The 22,980-nt window shown below is 39.3% G+C and overlaps 1 long non-coding RNA gene and 1 pseudogene across 4 annotated transcripts in view; both read left to right on the top strand.

The window, feature by feature from the left end:
- Positions 1–3,010: 3,010 nt before the first annotated feature.
- LOC102142134 (uncharacterized) overlaps positions 3,011–22,980 on the top strand; it is a 285,245-nt gene continuing 265,275 nt past the window's right edge. For all 4 annotated transcript variants that reach the window (XR_012428751.1, XR_010585754.2, XR_010585753.2 and 1 more), the window contains exon 1: positions 3,011–3,203. This is a non-coding gene — a long non-coding RNA (uncharacterized lncRNA). The remainder of the gene's footprint in view (positions 3,204–22,980) is intronic.
- Positions 12,959–15,225, top strand: LOC102120538 (glutamyl-tRNA(Gln) amidotransferase subunit A, mitochondrial pseudogene; annotated as a pseudogene).

Below are 22,980 nucleotides of genomic sequence, written 5' to 3'. Positions count from 1 at the left end.
AACCCCATCTCTGCTAAAAATACAAAAAATTAGCCGGCCGTGGTGGCGGGCGCCTGTAGTCCCAGCTACATGGGAGGCTGAGGCAGGAGAATGGCGTGAACCTGGGAGGCGGAGCTGGCAGTGAGCGGAGATCGTGCCCGTGCCACTGCACTCCAGCCTGGGTGACAGAGCAAGACTCCATCTCAAAAAAAAAAAAAAAAAAAGAAAAAAGAAAAAAGAAAAAATTCATGCTGTAAAGCATGAAGACACAAGATAGTTTTTCTGTTCAGAGCTTAATTGCAATTCATAGCATGTTAGAGGTGTGCATTGTGGTGATTGCATGTAAGTGTAAGTCTGGGTGATAAGTTTCTTCTTTCAATCATTCAGTGTATCTCTGGGACTGATGTATAACTTCATTTGGAGTTAACTTCACCAGTCTAAATTTGAATCCTTTTGTGAATGTGAGAACTAGTCCAAAGAGCTCTTCTGGTTCCCTGCTCCTTGTCAAAGGTAAAGATTAAGAGTTTGAACTGAGAAGATGTGTTGGAACATGCTTATTGAATGAATGAATGAATGAATGAATGAATGAATGAATGAATGAATGCCTTGTGTGGTGCAGATCAACAACAAAAAAAGCACTCACAGGAGGTGGAAGTCAGGCAGTGCTATGATGTGTTTTCATTTTACTGCTGGCTTATACATTTTTGAGGGGCAACTGTTTCCTAGATTTTCATGATATTTTCGATCTGATGAGGTTGTGAAATAATCTCTCAAGTCTGCTTTCTCCCCAGCAGTGCAGAGCCTGCCAAGGTGTTACTGCACAGCAAGCCCCTTTGGATTAAATGAGTCCCATCTGATTCAGGGATGAGTGCTAAATGCTTGTTGATAGCAGATCACAGGGAAAGGGCACAATTCCAGCTCAGTGGCAGCAGCTGAGGAGATGTCCTGCCACGGGTGGTGGTGACAAAGGAGCAGATGGCTTGGAGTGAAAAGAGAACAAGATGTGTACCCAGTGCGGTGTAAATTAGTTACAATTTCTGCATAAAGCTCCATCAGGTTACTATGTGCAGTGTTCTGTGTGCGTAGCCAGCAGCGTTCAGGCTATGTTCATATTCTTATGGTTTAATATCCAATATTAAGGCTCTCTGGAAAGTGAAAGCTTAGATTTACCTTTTTCAAGCTGCAATTAACAGTTTTGCAGAGTTCATTACTATTTTTGGGGGAAGGAAATTTATTATTGAGGAATTGGGGCCTGGATGGAACAGCACTGGGAGGCTCTCTTGGGTCTCATTCTATTGTGCTGTTTGTTGTGGAGAGCTCAGTTACATATTCAAATCTGAGTGCCTCTTTTTTTTTTTTTCTCCCAGACAGCTTTCTCAACCAAACACTGGTGCAGAAGAGAAGAATCCCCTTTATGCAAAGCAGAATTGAGCAATTAAATATATTGATGAAGAATGCAAGTGTCAGTATGCGTCCCTTGGTATCCTAGAGAGAGAGTCCTGTCAGGTGTAGATGGAATAATTATTTGGAATAATTCATCAGTTAGACAGTGTTACTTAACAAAATACTGGGGTCTATTTCTATGAAACAAGCTCTACACATCTACTTATTCTTGAAATGGGAATTGACTGTAACAGGGAAAATGTATGTAAAGTCTGACCACATAAAATAACCTTATTTTCTTACTTCCCCAAGAAGTGGGAATGTGCTGTGATTCCTTCCTTGTTGGTAGATAAATTGAAAAATGTTCCACCTCTCTTTAATTCAGCTCTATTAACTATGAGTAATAGCCCCTGGCTTCATTATAGTTGTATTAAACGTGATGTCTTCTGCATAGCTTCTGCACAGATTGGAATATGCTTCCCTGTTTTCTCTCATCTTGACATACCCTGTCCTGGAGAATTCGTAAAATCATATAAGGGGTTATAGAAGAGCATCAGCTCAGGGCCTAATAAGGAGATTTCTCCCACAGATGTGAGTAATCAGGAATGCCTCACTAACTGTGGAGTCCAGGGTTAAAAGTGCTATGATGGTCTTATTAGAAGTCATGAGGCATGGGCAGGGGGATTTGCCTAGAAATGAGTCTACTGGAAGTTTCTTGTAATTCTCATCTCTGATTGAAATCCTTAATTGATTCAAGAGCTCTGGTGCTAAAAACCCTGATTCATTTTTTATTCTGATGAGGGAAACATGTTCTCTAGAGCTGTGCACATGTGGAGAAAGGAATGGGGAGTCTTTGCCAATTGACAGCAGGTGGTGTGAGGTGGTGAAGAATGGCAAGCCAGGAATGACACCTACCTGGGTCGGTCCTTACTTCACCATTGTGGCAGGAACACGCCTTTACCTCAGTTTCTACTTCTGTAATGTGGGGATAATAATATCTATCTCAAAGGGCTGTTGGGGCATCAGATGAGGGCCAGGAACATTGTGGAAGCTTATTAAGCCTTCCTTTAAAAAAAGTCTCTTCTTGATCCTGCTTACCTCCTTGAAAATTCTAAACATATAATTTTAATCCAATTTAATGCCTTAATATACTGCAAGTATAGGCCAAACACAGGGGATTACTTAAAATTCCCCTTTATAAATTGGCAGATTATGAAAATCGAGTTTTACCTCAAAAGGGGGTTGGCCCCAAACTCATTTAGAAATTCTTCTTGTTCCATCCATCCTGTCTATATTCTTCCCTGCTCTTCCTATCCTTCCCCATTTCATCTGGTCAAGAGAACACTTAGCAAGGGAAAGAATCAGTAGGGAATAGGGTGGAGAGGCAGAAACCATTCTGTTGGAGAGCTGTGTTATTCTCCTTGGGTCCTGTAATAGTTAAGTTTATGTGTTGACTTGACTGGGCCTTGGAGTGCTCAGATATTTGGTCAAAAATTATTCTGAGTGTGTTGTGAGGGTGTTTCTGGATGAGAATAGCATTTGAGTCAGTAGACTCAGCAAAGCAGATTGCCTTCCCAATGTGGGTGGGCCTCATCCAATCCATGGAAGACCTGAATAGAACAAAAAGGCTGAGTAAGAGAGAATTCTTTCTCTCTGCCTGACTCTCTTCGAGCTGGAACATTGCTCTTTTCCTGCTTTCAGATTCACACTCAGATGAAGACTTACATTACTGGTTTTCCTAGTTGTCAGGCCTTCCAACTTGGGCTGGAAATACCATTGACTCTCTTGGGTCTCCAGCTTGTCAGCTGCAGATCTTGGGACTTCTCAGCCTGCAGAATCATGTGAGTCAGTTCGTTATAATTGTTGTATCTATATGTTTATATATACATAGATATAGATACCTATCTATATAGATGTATTTGGATTATGTATATAATGTGTATGTCTATGTCTATAGACATGTCTGTATTGGTCTGGATTTTTTAGAGAAACAGGACTGAAATATATAGCTGTATGTAGAGCTATCTATATATCTAAACCATATTGGTTCTGTTTTTCTGGAGAATCCAGGCTAATACAGATTTTGATACAAAGAAGTGGGGTGCTGGTATAACAAATACCTAAACATGTAGAAGTGGTTTTGGAACTAGTTAATAGGTAGAGGCTGCAAGAGTTTTGAGTTGTGTGCTAGAAAAATAGATGTTAAAAGTGATTCTGATTAGGGCTTACATGGAAATTAGGAACATGATATTGAAAACTGGAGGAAAGATGATCCTTTTTATAAAGTGGCAAATAATTTGGCCGAACTGTGTGGAAGCTAGAATTTGTGAGCAAAATGTGGGCTGAAGAGATTTCTAAGCAAAGTGTTGAAAAAGTGGTTTGGTTCCTTCTAAATGCATATAGAAAAATACAAGAGGAAAGAGATGAAATGAAGAAGAAATTCTTAATCTAAAGGAAGCAGAATTCGAAGATTTGGAAAATTCTCAGTTTATCCACATTGCAAAAAATGGAAAAGCTTGTTTTGAAGAGAACATTAAAGATGTGGCTGAACAATCATTTGATAAAGACATCATGGGTATGACTTTTGACTTAGCCATTTTAACAGAATCCAAGCATCAAGATGAGATTATACCAACAAAAACCCTGCCAGTTTGAGCTAAAGAGAATGCAAAAAAATAAGACTAAATTAGGGAAGGCAGTTGTACTTCTTTGATTTAACAGGACCAGACCATAGAGCCATTTAGCTGTAAACATGCACTTTTCTTCAAGAAAACATGCATTATTCTTCAAGAAGGCAATTCAGAGATTACCAGTGGTACCACTTGGTTTGAACAGGCTAGATGGCCTCTGACCAATGCTGTGGGAATGGGACCACTCTGCAAAATCTTGTGAGAGGGGCCACATGGAGCCTTGAGGGTGCAACCCTGTACCTAACAGAGCTTCAGAAGTGGGATTGTCACCCTGGTGGTCCATGAGGCAGAGCCTGAAACCAAAGAGGATTAATCTGGAGCATTAAGATCTGGTGGAATTTGCCTTGCTAAATTTCAGACTTCCTTGGGACCCATTGCTCCTTCCTTCTTTCTTATTTCTCCCTTTTGGAATGGGAATGTTCATCCTGTACCTGTCCCATTTTCATAGTTTGGAAACATGTAAACTTGTCTGATTTCAAATGTTTGCAGAAGGGGAGGAATTTTGTCTCAGAATGAATCATAGCAACATATGCATCTCACCCATATTTGATTTTGCTGATATGAGTATTTGGACTTTGGTCTTTAGAGTTCATGCTAGAATGAGTTAAGATTCTGGGGACTGTTGGATGGAAGGAATGTATTTTACATGTGAGAAGGACATAAATTTAAGGGGGCCGGAGTGGAATGACTGAATTGTATCCTCCCCAAAATTCATATGTTGAAGCACTAACCCCCAAGTGATGGTGTTTAGCAATGGGGCCTTTGGGATGACATTAAGTTTAGATGAGGTCATATGGTGGGGACCTCATGATGGGGTGGGTGGCTTTATAAGAACAGGAAGAGAGAGATTGCTGTCTCCCTGCCATGTGAGTGAGATGGAGGCCATCTGCAAACCAGTAAGAGTGCCTTGTGATGCATGCCTGTAGTCCCAGCTACTTGGGAGGCTGAGACAGGATAATTGCTTGAACCTGTGAGGCAGAGGTTGCAGTGAGCAGAGATCACACCACTGTACTCCAGCCTGGGCAACAGAGCAAGACTCTATCTCAAAAAAAAAAAAAAAAAAAAATAGAGTGCCTTCATCAGAACCCAACCATGCTGGCATCCTGATTCTGGACTTCCAGCCTGTGAGAAATAGATTTCTGTTGTTTAAGCCACCCAATGTATGGTATTTTGTAATAGAAGTCTACTTTGACTGATACAGATCTGCTGTTTTTTTCCTCCAGCAGGCCATCTTTTTAATGTGATATTTGGCCATGGTGTTTGTGTGTATGTGCATATAGACAATGTTAATTACTGCGAAGTCCACTGATTTCAAGCAATTCTCAGCAAATGAGTGCATTAGATATGCATTGATCATCACTTGGGGCCTGTCATATTTATTACATCAACCACTGTTTAAGAGCATCTGATTCCCTAAATTACCATGGGCTGAGAATCTCCTTGTCAGGTAGTTTGGAATTATGGAATAACAGCAAAATATCTTATGAAACTGTAGTTTCAGAAACAGAGGAATGGGCTCGAAACTATGAGAAAAGGAACAACTAAAAGATACTGACCATGGAAAGGAGTAGAACTCTCTTTCTCCCCTCCTTCTCCTTCTCTATCACTGTCACCATGAAATAAAAGTGTATATGAGCTCCATTTCTCCCTTTTCTCACGTTCTCTTTTTTCTTTTTTTTTCCTTCACATAGCTCCTTGCTCTGGAGTCCAGCAGTCTGGCTGCTTCTCTGCAGCTGCAGTTTCTTCATGGCTCTGCATATTCTCTGATGGTCTATTCATGGCCCTTGTTATGGGTTGAGGTGTATACCCCCAGAATTCATATGTAGCAGCTCTAACCCTCAGTAGCTCAGAATGTGACCTTATTTAGAAATAGAGTCATTTCAGATGTAATTAGTTAAGTTAGGATGAGGTCATACTGGTGTAGGGTGGGCCCCTGACTTCATGTGACCAAGGCTTAGGACAATACAATGAGAATAATGATAGGACCTACCTCCTAGAACATTTGGGAAGATGCAAAGAATTTGGTATTTATTTATGTCAATTATTATTCTGTAGTGCTAGACCATTCAAAACCATGTTGCTTCACCTCTGGACAAGACTTGGTTAATTTCCTTTGCAGAGGATTTCAACATACACAGGTTTAGAAAAGTAAAACCCCATCTTACACATCACCTGGCCAGATCCTCCAAATAGCAATTGTGGTGTATTAGTCTGTTTTCATGCTGCTGATAAAGGCATACCCAAGACTGGACAATTCACAAAAAAGAGGTTTAATGGACTTACAGCTCCATATGACTGGGGAGGCCTCACAATCATGGCAAAAGGTAAGGAGGAGCAAGTCACATCTTATGTGGATGGTGGCAGGCAAAGAGAGAGAGCTTGTGCAGGGAAACTCCTCTTTATAAAACCGTCAGATCTCATAAGACTTATTCACCATCACAAGGACAGCACAGGAAAGACCTGCTCCAATGATTTGGTTGTCTCCCACTGAATCCCTTCCACAACACATGGGAATTCAAGATGAGATGTGGGTGTGGACACAACCAAACCATTTCCTGTGATATGCTAATAAATCCTTACTATGAGCTCACAGTTATTAAATGAACAAATCCATAGATTAAGAACAGAAGTGTTAATGAATTTTTAAAGTCTGCTAATTTGTTGAACGTTTAGGGCCATTAACAAGTGCATGAATTTTCTTGAGAACATACGATTACCTTGTCTTCTTATTACAGACAGCTGACACCATAGCATGTTGTTTACAAAAGCAAGATTGTAGAAGAGATTATAGCTGCTGGTTTTGACTGGTGATAACTTAGTTAGGGACTCCTAATAGGACTTAAAATACCCTCCCGCCGTTTTGTATGTACACTGTAATATACTGGAGTATATTCGAAGAAGCTTTAAATTGATGACCATTTTTCTGAGAGTGCAGCAATTGCAACTTATTTTCTTCCTTCTTAGCAGGACTCTGATATCCAGGTCTGCAGATGCTGCAGGATTTTGCTTAATACAGTTAAGAAGTATTGATTCTTCTGGGCATAGTTGGAGATGAAGGAGTAGTTTCTGGAAGAACTTGCTTTGGAAGAGAAACAGGCCTTGTGGCAGCAAAGGAAACATTATTAGAGAGGACAGTAGGTATGTGTGCACGTGTGTGTGTGTGTGCATGTGTTGGGTGTGTGTGTGTTGGTTTAAGTTTCCACATTAGGAAAATGACAGTAAAGTTACACAGTGGGGATAGGCAACCTTTTGAGAAAGGCAACTATGCTCCAGCCTCAGGACTGAGCCTTTTGCAGAGCCAGTAAAGGCTGTACTTGGGCTTTGTCACTCTTTTTTACATTCTTTATGCCTGTATTCTGTGAGGATACTTTATTCCCCTTTCTTCTCTCTCCCTCCAACCTTTTCTTCTGTACCCCAACTGTGTTGTAGAGCCAAAGGACCTTAGGTTTTGCTTTCTCTTCTCTCCGAAAGGTGCTCACTGTTAGTGTGAATTTTGAGTCAGCCAGTGTGCTTCCTCTCCCAGGAGTAATTATTTACTGAAGCATTGTCTCTGATGGTCTACTCAGGGCTCCTGTTATGGGTTGAATTGTGTCATCTCAAAATGTATGTTGTAGTCCTAACCTGTAACAACTCAGAATGTGACCTTATTTGGAAATAAGGTCATTGCAGATATAATTAGTTAGTTATAATAAGGTCATAGTGGGGTAGGGTGGATTCCTAATCCAACATGAATTTGCTTTTATAAAAGGGGAAAATTTTATAAGAAGAACAGCACTATGTCAGTATCAAGGTAGAGATCGGTATGATGCATCTAAAATCCAAGGAATGGCAAAGATTGTAGGCAGACCACCAGAAGCTAAGAGAGAGGCATGGAGCAGACTCTCCCTCACAATCCTTAGATGGAATCAGTCCTGCTGACACCTTGATCTTGGACTTTTAGCCTCTAGAACTGTGAGACAATTAAGCTCTGCTGTTCTAAGCTTCTCAGTTTGTGGTGCTTTACTATGGCAGCCCTAGTAAACTAATACAGGTACTATTTTCTTTTAAAACCAAGCCATCTCAGGCAGCAGTGAGGTGGTGGCAGAGTTATCCAGAGAGGAGGGGCAGAGTCCCCATTTGAGAGCAGACCAGGTAGGCTTAGCATATACTTAGATGCAATTTAGAGGCATCTAAAGCTCAGCTCCAGCTTGGCTAACACCATTTCACACTTTTCTTTAAACCAGCTGGAGATTCTTCACCTGTCTTTGCCTGTCCCTGAGTGACAGGATGATCAAGGGCCAGAGGATCATTAAATAGTCATTGCTTTTAGCACTATGCAATGTTATTTCCTGCATGACCTCTTGAAAGGGCACAGATGGGAGGCTGTCTTGTTGATTCCTGGTCTGCAACAGGCAATTTATATTCATAATAATCTTTTAAAAAGCACATACTTCGTGGGTCCCAGTGCAAAATAAAAACGTGGGGCTGGATGGGATGGCAAAGTCAGTCTCCCCTTCCTACATGCTGGCTGTTCTATTCTAACCCCTGCTTGGATGTACTTGGTACCTAGACTGAGGTGGATGATACATCCCTCCCCACTGGTCACCCACCAAACACATAGTGGTACTGTCAGCCTGGTGCAGGATGGATGCTGTCTTGTCCTGTCCCAAGATGCCATGGGGTGAGTGTCTAACCCTGATCCTCTCGCTCCTTGGGGCAAAGAATGACAGCAGAATGCAGTCGTCTTCTGTTGATGCAATTTGGTCTTAGGAATGAGGAGGTCAGACTGGGCCAGGACACCAGGGGTTAGGGAGTGGACTGCTGAGAGCCTGTCTGAAAAGGCAAGCAGGTAGGGAGGCGGTGGCACGTAGGAGCGTATGTGACTCAAAGCTCCAAGCCTGCAGCTCCATGGTCTCATTAGACTTCATTTACTAACCACAAATTCAAAGACAAAATTATTAAGAATTTCAAGATGGCAACTGCAGAGCATTGAACTTCAACAGCATGGCCCTTCTGAGGGTGTGGGGCTGCGCAGGTCACTGGCCCATGAAAGTGGTCCTATTATAGAGGAAACATTGTAGAACTACTTAGAAACAAAAATAAATATTATGATGCCATGTGTATCATCATGAGTGCCATAGCTTGAGAATAAATTTTGTGGCCAGAAAAAACAATGAGGAAATTCACGGGTGACCTCTGTCCTTGAAGGTTGATTTCAAGCCTAGATTCATAGAAGGCTTTGTCTTGGAGGGCTAGGAAGATCATCTGATACAATTCTCTCCTTGAACAGGTGAAAAGATGAAAACTTGCAAAGAGGCTCAAGGTCACACAGCTAATTATGATTAGGTCTAGGGTAAGAAACAATGTTATTTTGCTCATAAATTGAGGTAAGAAGGGCCTGGGAAAACTTTTAAGGATGATGAATATGTTTATTATCTTGATTATAGAGATTGTTCATGGTGTTCATATTTATTAAAACTTCTCAAATTGTATAATTAAAATATTTGCAGTTTGTTCTTTGCCAATTATACCTCAGTGGAGCTGCTTAAAAATATCGAAGGCAAGAATCAAATAAAAAACTTGATTTAAGAATAAGGTAAATAGCAGCTGAAGTTTTTCTGGAATATAGGGAAACAGAAGTGAGCAGTTTTTTGGACGAGCAAACTGCCATTAGTAGCATGTATAGGGTTTACAAAGTGCTTTTGTTAATACTGTCTTACAGTTTTAACTGTAAGACAAAGTGCTTTTGTTAATCCTGTCTCCTAAGGTTCTTCAGGGAACTTTAATATTGAGAAATGTCATGGAAATGCAGAGTCACTGAAGACCTCCTGAGCAAAGTAGGAAGCTTGGGAATCCTGGAATAGTGAAGACAGAAGAACCCTTAGGGATTATTCAACTGCTAGAGGAATTCTTAAAATTAACCTCCTTTCTGAAGGGAAGATTGGGGATGTAAAAGATTAACCTTTATTTGACTTCTTTTGATGGGAGGAGTGTTTCTGCCACTTTTATCTGCAGGAACAGGGCTCTCCACCAGCCTGTAGGCTTGGCCTGCCTCCCGTCCACCCTGTGGAGGAGCGCCTGCTTCAGAGGAGGAGGCTGGGCAAGTTCTTCTTCTGACTTTTAACAGGCAGTTATGCTTCAGAATAGTTTGGTCTGTTATCTTTCTTCAGAGAATACATGACAAAAATGAGTCAGCAGGGAGGCAGGTTAGAGCAGTCTAAAGAAAAACAATAGATGCTGTGAAGATGAAAAAGAAAAAGTTTAGATTTCCAACGTTAGGATGAAGTTCAAGACTCATGCTTCCTCAGGGACTGCGCGCCCTGGGACAGGCTAGGGAGATCCCTGGGCTCTTTGCCCCTCAGTCAGTTTTCTCACCGGGAGGCAGCAAGGCCTCATCTCTTTGAATTCCTGTCATTCATGCTGGAAGTGTTTTCTTTGCTTGAACTGGGATGGGCAGCTCACCAGGAGGTGAGCATTTCAGGAAGAGGAAGGCACTGCAGTTCTTCAGAGAGAGCTTGTGACAGTTGGAACCGAAGACTGGACTGCGTTCCTCCTCCACATGCTGAGTTTGCATTTAAAGGAGGGAGAGAGCTCTCTTAATTTGTGATTATTTTTCCTGGTTGCCTTGAAATTGAGCTGAGTGTTCCCCAGTGTTGTCATTTTTGTTTCACTGGGTGAACTGCTTGTAGAGAGCCCTGCTCTGAGATGGGGGATGTGTGAGCCCAGGGTCTTCTCTGCGGGACTAAGTTCCCGCTGCCTCTCCTTCAGACCCACCTTGGCTGGCAGGTGGACCACTGGGGAAACACCCCTTGCTCTTGCGGGGAAGGGTGGAGTGGGGTGGGGAGAAGCCAGTCCCAGGAGGATGGAGAGCAGTGAGGGCTGTCCTTGCTGCTCAGTGTCTGGGTGGCCTGGGTACTTTCTGAGGATCCAGGAAGGCCCATGGAAGAAGCAGGCCATGCAGAATCTGTCCGAATGTCTTATGGCTCCTGTGGTTAGGTCAGGCTTTTATATCTTGGATTTTTTTTTTCTTGAAAACACCGTGTGCATAAAAGAGAAAGTCACACACACACACACACACACACCCCAACTTTGGCTGTAAATGGAAAGGACCTACTTCTTTTTCAGTGCTGCTTTTATTTTCGTGGTTAATTATTTATTCATAAATCTTGCCTGAGAGATTTTATTTTGGCTCCCAAGCGATAAAAGCTCAAGGTCACAGGGGAAGTGTTTTCAAATGCTAAGTGATCCTCCTCCAACCTAACGTTGTAAAATTTTTATTTCAGGAGGAGCGTTGCTCACAGGAGGGGTGATGACTTAATTTTAGCTCCCAGATGAAATACTGACTTCGCTGCTGATGAGGGATGGAAGACAGCACAGATCAGCGTAATGAGGGCCGTGGCGGAGCTGCCTTCACCCTGACTTGGCAACCCATTCATTGTGGGATGACCTTTATAAAATGATGATGATGTCGGGGGAAAGGAGGGAAAGTTTCAAGGATGCTAGGCTGCTGGTGATTTCTGCTTCCACTGGCAGCAAACAAAAAAATACATTGAGGAAAGATCTGATTTTTCTTGTGCCATTTGAAAGCTGTACATACTTATGTCCAAAAGGAAGTTTGCTTTCACATCCACTAATAACAATGGCCTTCAAAAATGCGACATTTTTTTCTCATTGTGCCACTGTGAGCTATGGTCACCCAAAAAGGGTGAAAATCATTCATATGAGATAAAGGGTTAATAGCTGAGATTTTAATCCTCTCTAAAAATTAGTTTTAACTTGTTGACTTCTTAAGGTTTAAATGTTATTTTTTAGTAGTTACACGTGAAATAATATTCAGAAAGCATCCAAAAGTGAGTTCTTTTCCTCCAACACTGTCTTCCTATCCTTCAGTCCCCGTCTCCAGAGGCAGCCACCTAAGAAATTTGTTGATATTCTTCCATAAATAGTCTACATTTATAACACTTGCATATATATAAACCTTTAAAAATTAACTAACAACAGCATATCAGCAGTTTTGCTTGAGGCTATTTCATACCGGTACAAGTAGGAGCTCTGATGTTTTTATGATATGAGAAGCCCCAGCCTTCTGTGGAAGAATTGGGTCTGGAACTGTGTAGTTCTTAATTTCTCTTCTACTCCCTTTCTTCAACCCCCAGTTATTTTCCTTTGCTCCCAAAATACCCAAAGGCAAGAAAGACATTCTCAGTGTAATTTTTGTATTAGTTAGGGTTTTAGCCAGGCTGCTATAACAAATAAACTTCAAGATATAATGGCTCAACTGAGATAGAAGTTTCTCTCTTCCTTCTATCACTGTACAGGAGGAGGTAGTCCAGGGCTGCCAGGTGTCAGTGAAGTCCTCTACTTAGAGCTCCCATCTCAGAGTCCAAGGCAGATGATAATTCTTGTTATTTCACCAGCAAAGGGAAATCAAAGAGAAAGAGTCAGGGAAGTACTTACACATTTCTTTTCAGGGGTACAACTCGTAGGTGGCACATATCATTTTTTCACATTCTGTTGTTCAGGGTTTATGCACATGGCCACATAGGCTGCCAGCTGAAACTCGGGAGTTCTGTTATCAAAGCAGGGAGGATGGATATTATATGGTCCCAGTTGGGGGTGGGATGGTGTCTTGTTCTATATCCTGGCTCCAGGACTAGGGTTGACCCCCAGTGGAAAAGGGAACACTGGAAAAAGCTGAAAGAATCGTTTTTTGGTAAGAAACCCTATAAAACTTCAGGTCCAGGTGACATAGTTCAATGCTGCACTGAACTGTGGTGGAAAAGGAGCAACTGTCCATCATCTCTTCCTGGAACACATGGGTATCTACCAATGGAGAAAGGAATTTACATTCTAGCAAGGAGAGACAGAAAATAAACACAATTCAGTACATTAGGTAGCATGTTTGATAAGTGCTGTGGAGATAAACCATGAGGAAGGAAAATAGAGAATTGGGTGGTGGGGATTGTTGTGGTTTTGAAAGAACAGCTTGTGAGGGCCTCTCTGAGAAAATGATTTTACGAAAAGGTCTGCAGGATGAGAGTGTGAGCTATGCAGACATCTGCAGGAAGTGCATATTTGGACAAAGGGAAGAACAAATGCAAAGGCCTGAGAATGAGAACATGCTCAGTCTGTTTGACTAACAGAAGAGCAAGGAGACCAGTATGGCGGGGGCAGAGTGAGGGGGAGATGAGGAGGTGATGATGAGAGGGGAGGGAAGCCTATAGCATGGAGCCTTGGAGGCCATTGTAAGGATTTTGGCTTTTGTGTGGAGTGAGATGAGAAGGCAATGGAGGATTTTGCAAAGAGGGGACATGATCTGACTTACTTTAAACTGTCTTTCTGGTCTATGTTGAAAAGTGACCCTAGGAAGGCAAAGGATATTTATTTAGGTGAGGAATGATTTGGTTTAGGAGATGTAGTAAGAACATTGCATTCAGGATGCACTTTGAAGGTGGAGCCTACAATATGATGACGGATTAGATGTGGAGAGTCAGAGAAAGAGAGGGATCAAGACTGACTCTAGGGTTCCTGGCCTGAATAACCGAGGCAATGGAGCTGCCATTTCCTGAGATGCAGAAGGCACAATAGGGAGTGGATTCTGGAGAATGATTAGAAGAAGGTCAGGTTTTTGACATGTTAGGCTTCAAATGGGTATTAGACATCCAAGCGATATAATCTGAAACCCTGGGTTTAGCTGTACCTTTAGTCAGATACATTTCTTGAATTTTCTAGGTCTGTGAGCCAATGTAATTTTTTTTTGCACTAGGGTTTTTGCTTCAACTGCTGCAGGCAAAAGTCCTGATTTATTTACTATCTTATCTGTTCATTGTCTGCCTCCTTTTCAGGTCTATACTACGGAAGTTCACTGTGATCATCCATGTCTTTCTTTATTATCTGTCTTAGGTTGTAATCCATGAAAAGGCAAGAGCTAAAACTGTAACCTTCTCTTATAGCTCCTCCTAAGTTTCTCTCTCTCTCTCTCTCCCCCTTCCCACTCCCTCCCTCTGTGTGTGTGAGGGAGAGAGAGTGTGTGTGTGTTTTGAGGAAAACCATAAATATATTATTAATGATGATAATTCAATTTAAAATACATTTACTGAGTTTTGAATAAGACAGTGTCTGCCTTCAGGAGCAAAGAAGACAGATACATTAACATATAGTTATAATGCAATGTGTCATGAACTATAATAGGAGTATGGGAATACAAATCAGAGGAAAATTAAACCTGTTGGTTTCAAACCAAGCTATGGCTTACTTTCACGTCATGGTCTCATTTCCCTGGTGAATTTGATGGATCTGCCAGGAATCTTAACCAGATGTGTGGATGATGCAGCAGTTGTGTTGGGTGTACTGGCTGGACATGACCCTAAGGATTCTACCACAGTACAAGATCCTGTTAAACCATTCATACTTCCCAGTTTGACAGATGTAAACAAACAATGTATAGGAATTCCAAAAAATATCTTGTACCAGAATTATCAGTGAAGTACAATCTCTTCAGTCCAAATTTGCTGACCTCTTTTAGTCTGTGAGGGCCAAAGTAATTGAAGCATCTCTTCCTCACACCAGTTATTCAGTTGTCTGCTACCATGTATTGCACACATTGGAAGTGGCATCAAATATGGCAAGATTTGATGGGCTACGATATGGTCACTGATGTGAAATTGATGTGTCCAGTGAAGCCAGGTATGCTGCAACCAGACAAGAAGGATTCAATGATGTGGTGAGAGGAAGAATTCTCTCAGGAAACTTTTTCTTGTTTAAAAAAAACTATGAAAATTATTTCATCAAAGCACAGAAGGTGAGATACCTCATTGCTAATGATTTTGTGAACGCTTTTAACTCTGGAGTAGATGTCTTGCTAACTCCCACCACCCTGAGTGAGGCAGTACCATACTTGGAGTTCATCAAAGAAGACAACAGAACAAGAAGTGCCCAGGATGATAGTTTCACACAGGCTCTAAACATGGCAGGATAGCCAGCAGTGAGTATTCCTGTTGCACTCTCAAACCGAGGTTTGCCAATAGGACTGTAGTTTACCGAATGTGCATTTTGTGACCTGCAGCTTCTTACAGTAGCCAAATGATTTGAGAAACAAGTACAGTTTTCTGTTATTAAACTTCAAGAGCTCATGGATGATTGTCCATCAATCCTTGAAAATGAAAAGCTGGTCTCTGTCTCTGTAAAACGGTAGAGAGAAATATATAATGCAAATTAAAATGACTTTTAGAGATTCTAAAAAAAAAGAAATTAGAAATTATTGCTTGCATTTTTAACTTGGTGATGGTTATCCTTTTAGACATGGAACCATAAAGATGTAAAGTTTACAGAAGGATTAACTTAGTCTGCAAAGCATAGAGGTTAATTCACAGCTAAGATAATACAGAAATTTGTCAAGGACAGAATATGGTAAAACCTGTAAGAAGCAAAGGCAAATTATCGATTGACTTTGGACTTCATCATCTCTTTTTATTTTCTCCCCCTTTTTATGACATTTAAAATGTAATTAAAATGTTCTGAGAGTGTTTCTAGCATGTATTTTGATCTTGACTTGGGTCTAGCTTAATAGTCCAACTTTTGAGTGTCATAGATTAAAAAATATTAGGGCTAGAAGTAATCCCTCTTTTCCTTGCTATGCCTATCACCCTTACTTGATGTCTGCTAACACCTACAGTCTATACAATTGTCTTCTAAAGTGTACCCATGGATGCCAGTTCTATGGAATACTAACAGTTATCTGGGAAAAATGGGCCTGGGCCAGTCAAGTAAGTTTCCTTCCTCAGGACCTGTGGAGTCTTTTGCATACTAATGTACACAGAGAATGTCCAAGATGGAACTGAGGGTGGAGAGTGAAATATGGTGTGTACAATATTCAGGGTTTCCCCAAATGATTTATATTTGCTAACAAATGATGGGTAGTCTTGGATTTTTCTCTGCTTTATGTTTGTGTCTCAGTGAAATTTTGTGTTCTATCACACTCAGTACTTAAATGGCAGTGTTTTTGGTTTGTTTATTTGCTTTAAGTAAAAAATTAGTTTAATTTTTGAAGCAAAGTAAAAATTGTAGCTTGCCTTACTTTTAAAAACAGCTTTATAGAGGTGTAGTTGGTATAACTTAAATGTACATATTTAAAGCATAAAATTTGCTAAGTTTTGATGTATGTATGTAATTGAGAACTCATTATCGCAATCAAGATAATGAACATCTTCGTCATTCCCAAAGTTTTCTTGCATCTTTTCCCTTCTTCCTGATCTCTTTTGCCTACCCTCTCCATATCCCCAGGATCATGTGCTTTCTGTCAAATAGATTAGTTTCTGTTTTCTAGTATTTTCTATAAATTGAATCAGAGTATGTACTTTTTCTTTTTTTTTTTTTTGGTATGATGTCTTTTACACAGCATAAGTATTTTGAGATTTATCCATGTTGTTGCATTTTCACTAGTTAATTCTTTCTCACCATTGAATACTGTTCCATTGTATGGTTATATCACAGTTTGTTTATTCATTAATGTGATGATAGCTCTTTGGTTTGCTTCCAGTTTCCTGCTACTCCAAACGAAGCTGCTATGAACATTTGGGCACAAGTCTTTATATGTACACATGTTTTCATTCTCTTGGAACTACCCCTAGGCATGATCATAATAGGTGTACATTCATATGTTTAAGAAACTGCCGAACTGTTTTTAAAAGTAGTTCTGCCATTTTGACATTTCTGTCAGCAGTATAGAGTTCCACTTCTTTCACATCTTTGCCAATACTTGGTATGGCCAATAATTTTAATTTTAGTCATTCCGATAGACGTGTAGTGGTATTTACCTGAAGTTTTAATTTGCATTGTCTTGATGACTAATGATGTTGACCCTCATTTCATGTGCTTATTTGCTATGCTTATATCTTCTTTAGTGAAGTGTCTGTTCAAATATTTTGCCTGTTTAAAACATATTAGGTTTTGATTATTGAGTTTTGAGGGTTCTTTGTGTATTCCAATGCAAATTCTTTATCAGATACATGATTTGCAAATTTTTCTTCTAGTATTTGGTTTGTATTTTAATCTTTTAACAGTGACTTTTGAGAACAGACATTTTAAATTTAGTTAAAGTTCAATTTGTCAATTTTTTTCTTCATGGATCTTGGTTTAGTGTCATATCTAAGGGTTATCTTTGACAAATCCAAGGTCACAAAGATTTTCTTTTATGTTTTCTTCTAGAAGTTATATAATTTTAGGCTTACATTTAGATTATGATACATTTTGAGTTAATTTTTGTGTATTATGCAAAGTTTAGCATAGACCAAAGTTTACTTTATTTGCACATAGATATCCAATTCTTTCAGCACCATTTGATAGTAAAACTATCATTTGTCCACTGAATTGTCTTTGCACTTTTGTAAAAAAATCAGTGGTCCATATATGTATGGGTCTATTTTTGGGTTCTCTCTTCTGTTCCACTGATCTATTTGTGTGTCTGTTTGACAATACTACATTGTCTTGGTTAGTGTAGCTTGAGGGTCAGCAAACTTTTTCCATAATGGGTCAGATAGTAAATATTTTAAGATTTGTGGGGCACATATGTCCTCTGCAGTGTGTGTGTGTGTGTGTGTGTTTCTAACAAGCATTTAAAAATATAAAAACCACTCTTAGCTTGAGGACTGTAAAAAACAGGTCATGGGCTGAATTTGGTCTGCAGGTCTTAATTTGCTAACTCCTGCTATAGTGTTATAATACATTTTGAAAGTGGGTTGTGTTAGTCTTCCAACTATGTTCTTCATTTTCAAAGTTGTTGTTGCTATTCTAGGTCCTTCACATTTCCATATGAATTTTAGAATCAGTTTTTCAATTTCTACAAAAAAGGAATTTGGGAATTTTGACTGGTGTTTCCTTTTGGGGTTGTGTTGATTCTCTAGGTCAATTTTGGGAGAAATGACATTTTCACAGTATCGAGTCTTCTGGCTCATGAACATGATATATCTCTCCATTTATCTAGGTCTTTGTTGATTTATCTCAGTGATTAACACTGAACAGGTCTTGTGTACCTTTTGTCATACCTAACCTCAGGTATTTAATATTTTTTTAAGCTACTGTAAATAGTAGTGTCTTGCAATTTTGAATTCTGTTTTTTGTTGCTTGTATAGAGAAATAAAATAGTTTTATGTGTTGATTTTATAAAATGCAACTCTGCTAAACTCGCTCACTAATCCTGATACCCTTTAAACATATTTCATAAGATTTTCTACATAGACTTTCTTTTTTTTTTTGAGATAGAGTCTCACTCTGTCGCCCAGACTGGAGTGCAGTGGCACGATCTCGGTTCACTGCAAGCTCTGCCTCCCGGATTCATGCCATTCTCCTGCCTCAGCCTCCTGAGTAGCTGGGATTACAGGTGCCTACCACCACACCTGGCTAGTTTTTTGTATTTTTAGTAGAGATGGGGTTTCACCATGTTAACCAGGATGGTCTCAATCTCCTGACCTTGTGATCCGCCCACCTTGGCCTCCCAAAGTGCTGGGATTACAGGCATGAGCTACTGCGCCTGGCCTACTTAGACATTCTTGTCATCTGCAAACAAAAATATTTTTAGTTGTCCCTTCCCATTCTGGACAATTTTAATTTTTTTTTCTTGACTTTTGGCACTGGCCTTAACTTCCAGGACAATGCTAGGTAGAAGTGATGAAGGAAGACATATTTGTCTTTTCCTAATCTTAGGAGATGATTAGTTTGCTAGGGCTGCTATAAGAAAATATTGCAGACTGGGTGGCTTAAACAACAGAAATGTATTTTCTCACAGTTCTGGAGTCTAGGAGTCTACGATCAAGGTGCTGGAAAGTTTGGTTTCCTCTGAGGTTTCTCTCCTTGGCTTGCAGATGGCCGCCTTTTCACATGGTCTTTCTCTGTATCCATCTGTGTCCTATTCTCCTGTTCTTATGAGGGCTCCAGTCATACTGGATTAGGGCTTAGCCATGTGTCCTCATTTTACCTTAATTACATCTTTAAAAACCATATCTCCAAATACCCATGGTACATCTTAAGGTACCAATGGGTTAGGATTTGAACATATGAATTTGGAGGATGGGATGTAATTCAGCCTGTCATGGGGGAAAGCATTCAATCTTTCATCATTACGTATGATGTTAGCTGTAGGTTTTTTGTAGCACTGTTTCATGTTGTGGAAGTTCCCGTCTATTCTTAGTTTGCTGAGAGTATTTATCAGGAATTAATGGAATTAATATTGAAATTTGTCAAATGCCTTTTTACATCTGTTGAGCTAGTATGATTTTTCTTAATTTGTTTATACTGTGCTTTTAGAATGTTATCCAACTTTGTATTCCTGGGATAAATTCTAATTGGTCATAATGGATTAACTTTTAAATATATTGTTGGATTCCATTTTCAGAGACGTGCTAGCTAATGAGACAATAAAACTAGAAAATGTAAGTGACATTTATACACAAAACATAAAAAAGGTCAAAACTAAAAGAATTATTTGAAAAAAAGTGTGCTGAATTTAAAACATGGAAGAAATAGACGTTGAAAATTTTATGCATAAAATAGAACTTCATATTGATAACACTAAAAATCATATATAATTGCTAAACTGTTTTAAAGATGTTTGCTGGGAAAAATAGGATAATTATGTAGCAAAATAGCTGAAGCTACTTTGACATGTAGGTGTAACTGTATTTGGACACAATAGCTTGATATAATTTTGAACTGGCTAATGAGATAAGACCAACTCAAAGAACAAATAAACTTAGCAAAGTGTTTTTCATTGAAATTTGACTTATACACTGATATTATTAACTTGCAATTCTTTTTATATATGTGCAACTTGAACATGATGGTGGTTTGAAGAATTAATTTTTTAAGCTTCACCATTGACAATTATGATGAACTCTGAACTATATAAATCTGTGAAGGATTACAAAGTTAACAAGTATGTTTTAGAGTTTAAGTTTTGTATAGAAGTATGCTCTGATGTCACACTTCCAGTGAAAAGAAAATTTTCTGAAGTAGTTACCTAGATCAAGGAGCTTGGGCCAGAAGAAAAATCACTGCACTGTTTCCTTTATAGCAAAAGTCATGCTATGAAAAAAGCCTAAATAAACAATGTGCCAAGTGACACAATAAAAATTGTAAATTAAGTAAAGTGGAATGCATTACATTCTAGATTATTCTCTTTACTATGTGATAACATGGAAGATGAATTACAAATGACTCATTACATATTAAGGCACAGTGATTGTAGAGCAGAAAAGTTGAGTGTGCTTGATTTATAGAATAAGCTCTTAATACTTCTGCAAGATAAGAAAAGTATTAGGTTTCATCTTCTTAAAGAGGTAAATTGGACATCTGAACTGCTCGTTTGTCTCATATCTTTGGTATTATAATGATCCTAATACTTCCATAAAAGGAAGGAGTACAGAATAATTGTCAGTGGCAGATAAGATCAAAGGACAAGAACAAAATTGGAAGCTTAGAAGAACAGAGATTTAAAGATTATTATGACATGTTCCATAATTTAACAATTTTCACCTAAGTCATGATCCTGATTATTTCAAAAATGTAAAATGTTATCACCAAACACTTGATGAATTTTGGCAGAATTGTTGCATTTTATTTTCTACTAAAAATATTCTTACATAGGGGGCCAGGCACCCTGTAATCCCAGCTCTTTGGGAGTCTGAGGCGGGCGGATCAAAGGTCAAGAGTTCGAGACCATCCTGGCCAACATAATGAAACCCCGTCTCTACTAAAAAAGTACAAAAAATTACCTGGGCGTGGTGGTGGGCGCCTGTAATCCCAGCTACTCCGGAGGCTAAGGTGGGAGAATCACTTGAACCCAGGAGGCGGAATTTGCAGTGAGCCGAAATTGCTCCATTGCACTCCAGCCCCGGCGAAAGTGCAAGACTCTGTCACAAAAAAAAAAAAAAAAAAAATTATTACATAGGAAATTTATTGATCTGAAATCCATTCCTTTCATTGAGAGATAATTTAAATTTCATTATGACTTTATTGGAAAAAGTTGTTGGAGTGGTTACTGATGGATTGAAAATAAATATCAAAAATAAAATATTGCTTTCTTCATTTTGAATAAAGTTCCAACATAAATATGCTAAGCTTGCTAAAATTCCTTTTAAAATCACTTCTAATCCTCCTGTCAACATATATCTGTAAGACTCGTTTCTCTACTATCGGTGTTATGAAACACAGAAATAATTTAGGTATACATTATCATAAGTGAGAAGCATTGTGATCAATCCAAACTTAATCAAATACATTAACCAGCACAAAGCATGCTAATTTGTCATGTTAAGAACTTTAATACTGATAAATCTGATGTTCCTTCAAAGTATGCACTTCAGTGTTTAGTATGTGGACTCACTCTTCCACACTCTTTGTTTAGTTACAATTGCAGAATGACAAAAATTATCATTGTATATAAGTGATTCATTACTTATTGTCCTATATACACACTTTCAATAAAAGAGGTGTATAATGTTTGCTATTCTTTCCTTTTTTCTAGGTTATGTTTATTCTTATATTTATTGAAATGTAATTTTATGTCTGCTGAATATCATAAATTTGGAGGTTATATTTTGTTCATTTTGCTTTTTCTGATTTATTTTTCTAGCAACTTCATTTTTAAAGATAAAATGTTTTTAGAACAGTTTTAGATTTCCAGAAAAATTGCAAAGATAGTGTGAGTTCCTATATACCCTACACCATTTCCCTGTTTTTTAACAGCAGTGTGGTACATCTGTCACAATTAGTGAGCCAATATTGATACATATTATTAACTAAAGTCCACAGTTTATTCAGGTTTGTTTAATTTTACCTGATCTTTATCTGTTCTAAGATTGCATCTAGGGTACTGCATTACATTTAATTATTGTGTTTCCCTAGACTCCTCTTGGCTGTGATAGTCTCTGAGACTTTGTTTTTGTTGACTTTGACAGTTGTGAGGAGTACTGGTTGGGTAGTTTGTAGAATGTCCCTCAATTCAGGTTTCCTTAATTTTACCTGATCTTTTTCTGTTCTAGGATTGCATCTAGGCTAGTGCATTACATTTAATTACCGTGTCTCCCTAGGCTCCTCTTGGCTGTGATAGTCTCTGAGACTTTGCTTGTTTTTGTTGACTTTGACAGTTGTGAGGAGTACTGGTTGGGTAGTTTGTAGAATGTCCCTCAGTTGAGATTTTTCTGATGTTTTTTGTCATGATCAGACTGTGGTTATTGTAATCCATTGTTAAATCATATTTTACAAGTGCACAGATGCATGGTGGATTGGATATTCAAAACAAACAAACAAACTAGTTCTTCTCTACAGATGGTTGATGAAGCATGCTTTTGTGAAACTGGGGTCATACAGCATTCAGGGTGTTACTGAATGACCTAGGGAAAGGTGATTCCAGACCTCCTCTGGATTCTGGGGCTCCCAGCAGAAGAACTTTTGCTCTGAGATTTTCCTGGAACATCTTTTAGTCTCTGTGTCTTTCTCATTGATCTTCAGATTCCAGGGGAGGAACTGTGATGAACTCAGGGTGGAGAAAGTCAACTAGAAAATATTTGGTGATTTGGGGGTTGGGTTTGCAGGTGTGGGGCTTTACCTGGATGTCAGACTGGGGGAATTGATGTGTCTGAGCTCACTCATTCCCACCTCCTTCATGCCACCCCCCAGCAGGCACACTTGACAGCAATAATCTAACTTAAGCATACCCTGAGAATGACACTGTGATCTAAGAAGAATGTATGTTCGAAGTCCAGGAGTGGCCAACCTGGAGATTCAGTCTTTGTCTATGAAGGACATCTGAACCTCTAGCCCATCACTTAGAATGCAGGTCATACAGAGGATTGAGGTTTTTTGTTTTGGGTTGAATGGAGGTTGCAAGGTAAAGGTTGCTGGATGGAGGGTGCTAAGTAAAAATACTATGTAAGCTGTATACTTTTTACAAATG

Source organism: Macaca fascicularis, chromosome 1 (assembly GCF_037993035.2).
Source record: "Macaca fascicularis isolate 582-1 chromosome 1, T2T-MFA8v1.1".
Taxonomy (NCBI): domain Eukaryota; kingdom Metazoa; phylum Chordata; class Mammalia; order Primates; family Cercopithecidae; genus Macaca; species Macaca fascicularis.
This window is presented reverse-complemented; position numbering and strand designations above follow the sequence as displayed.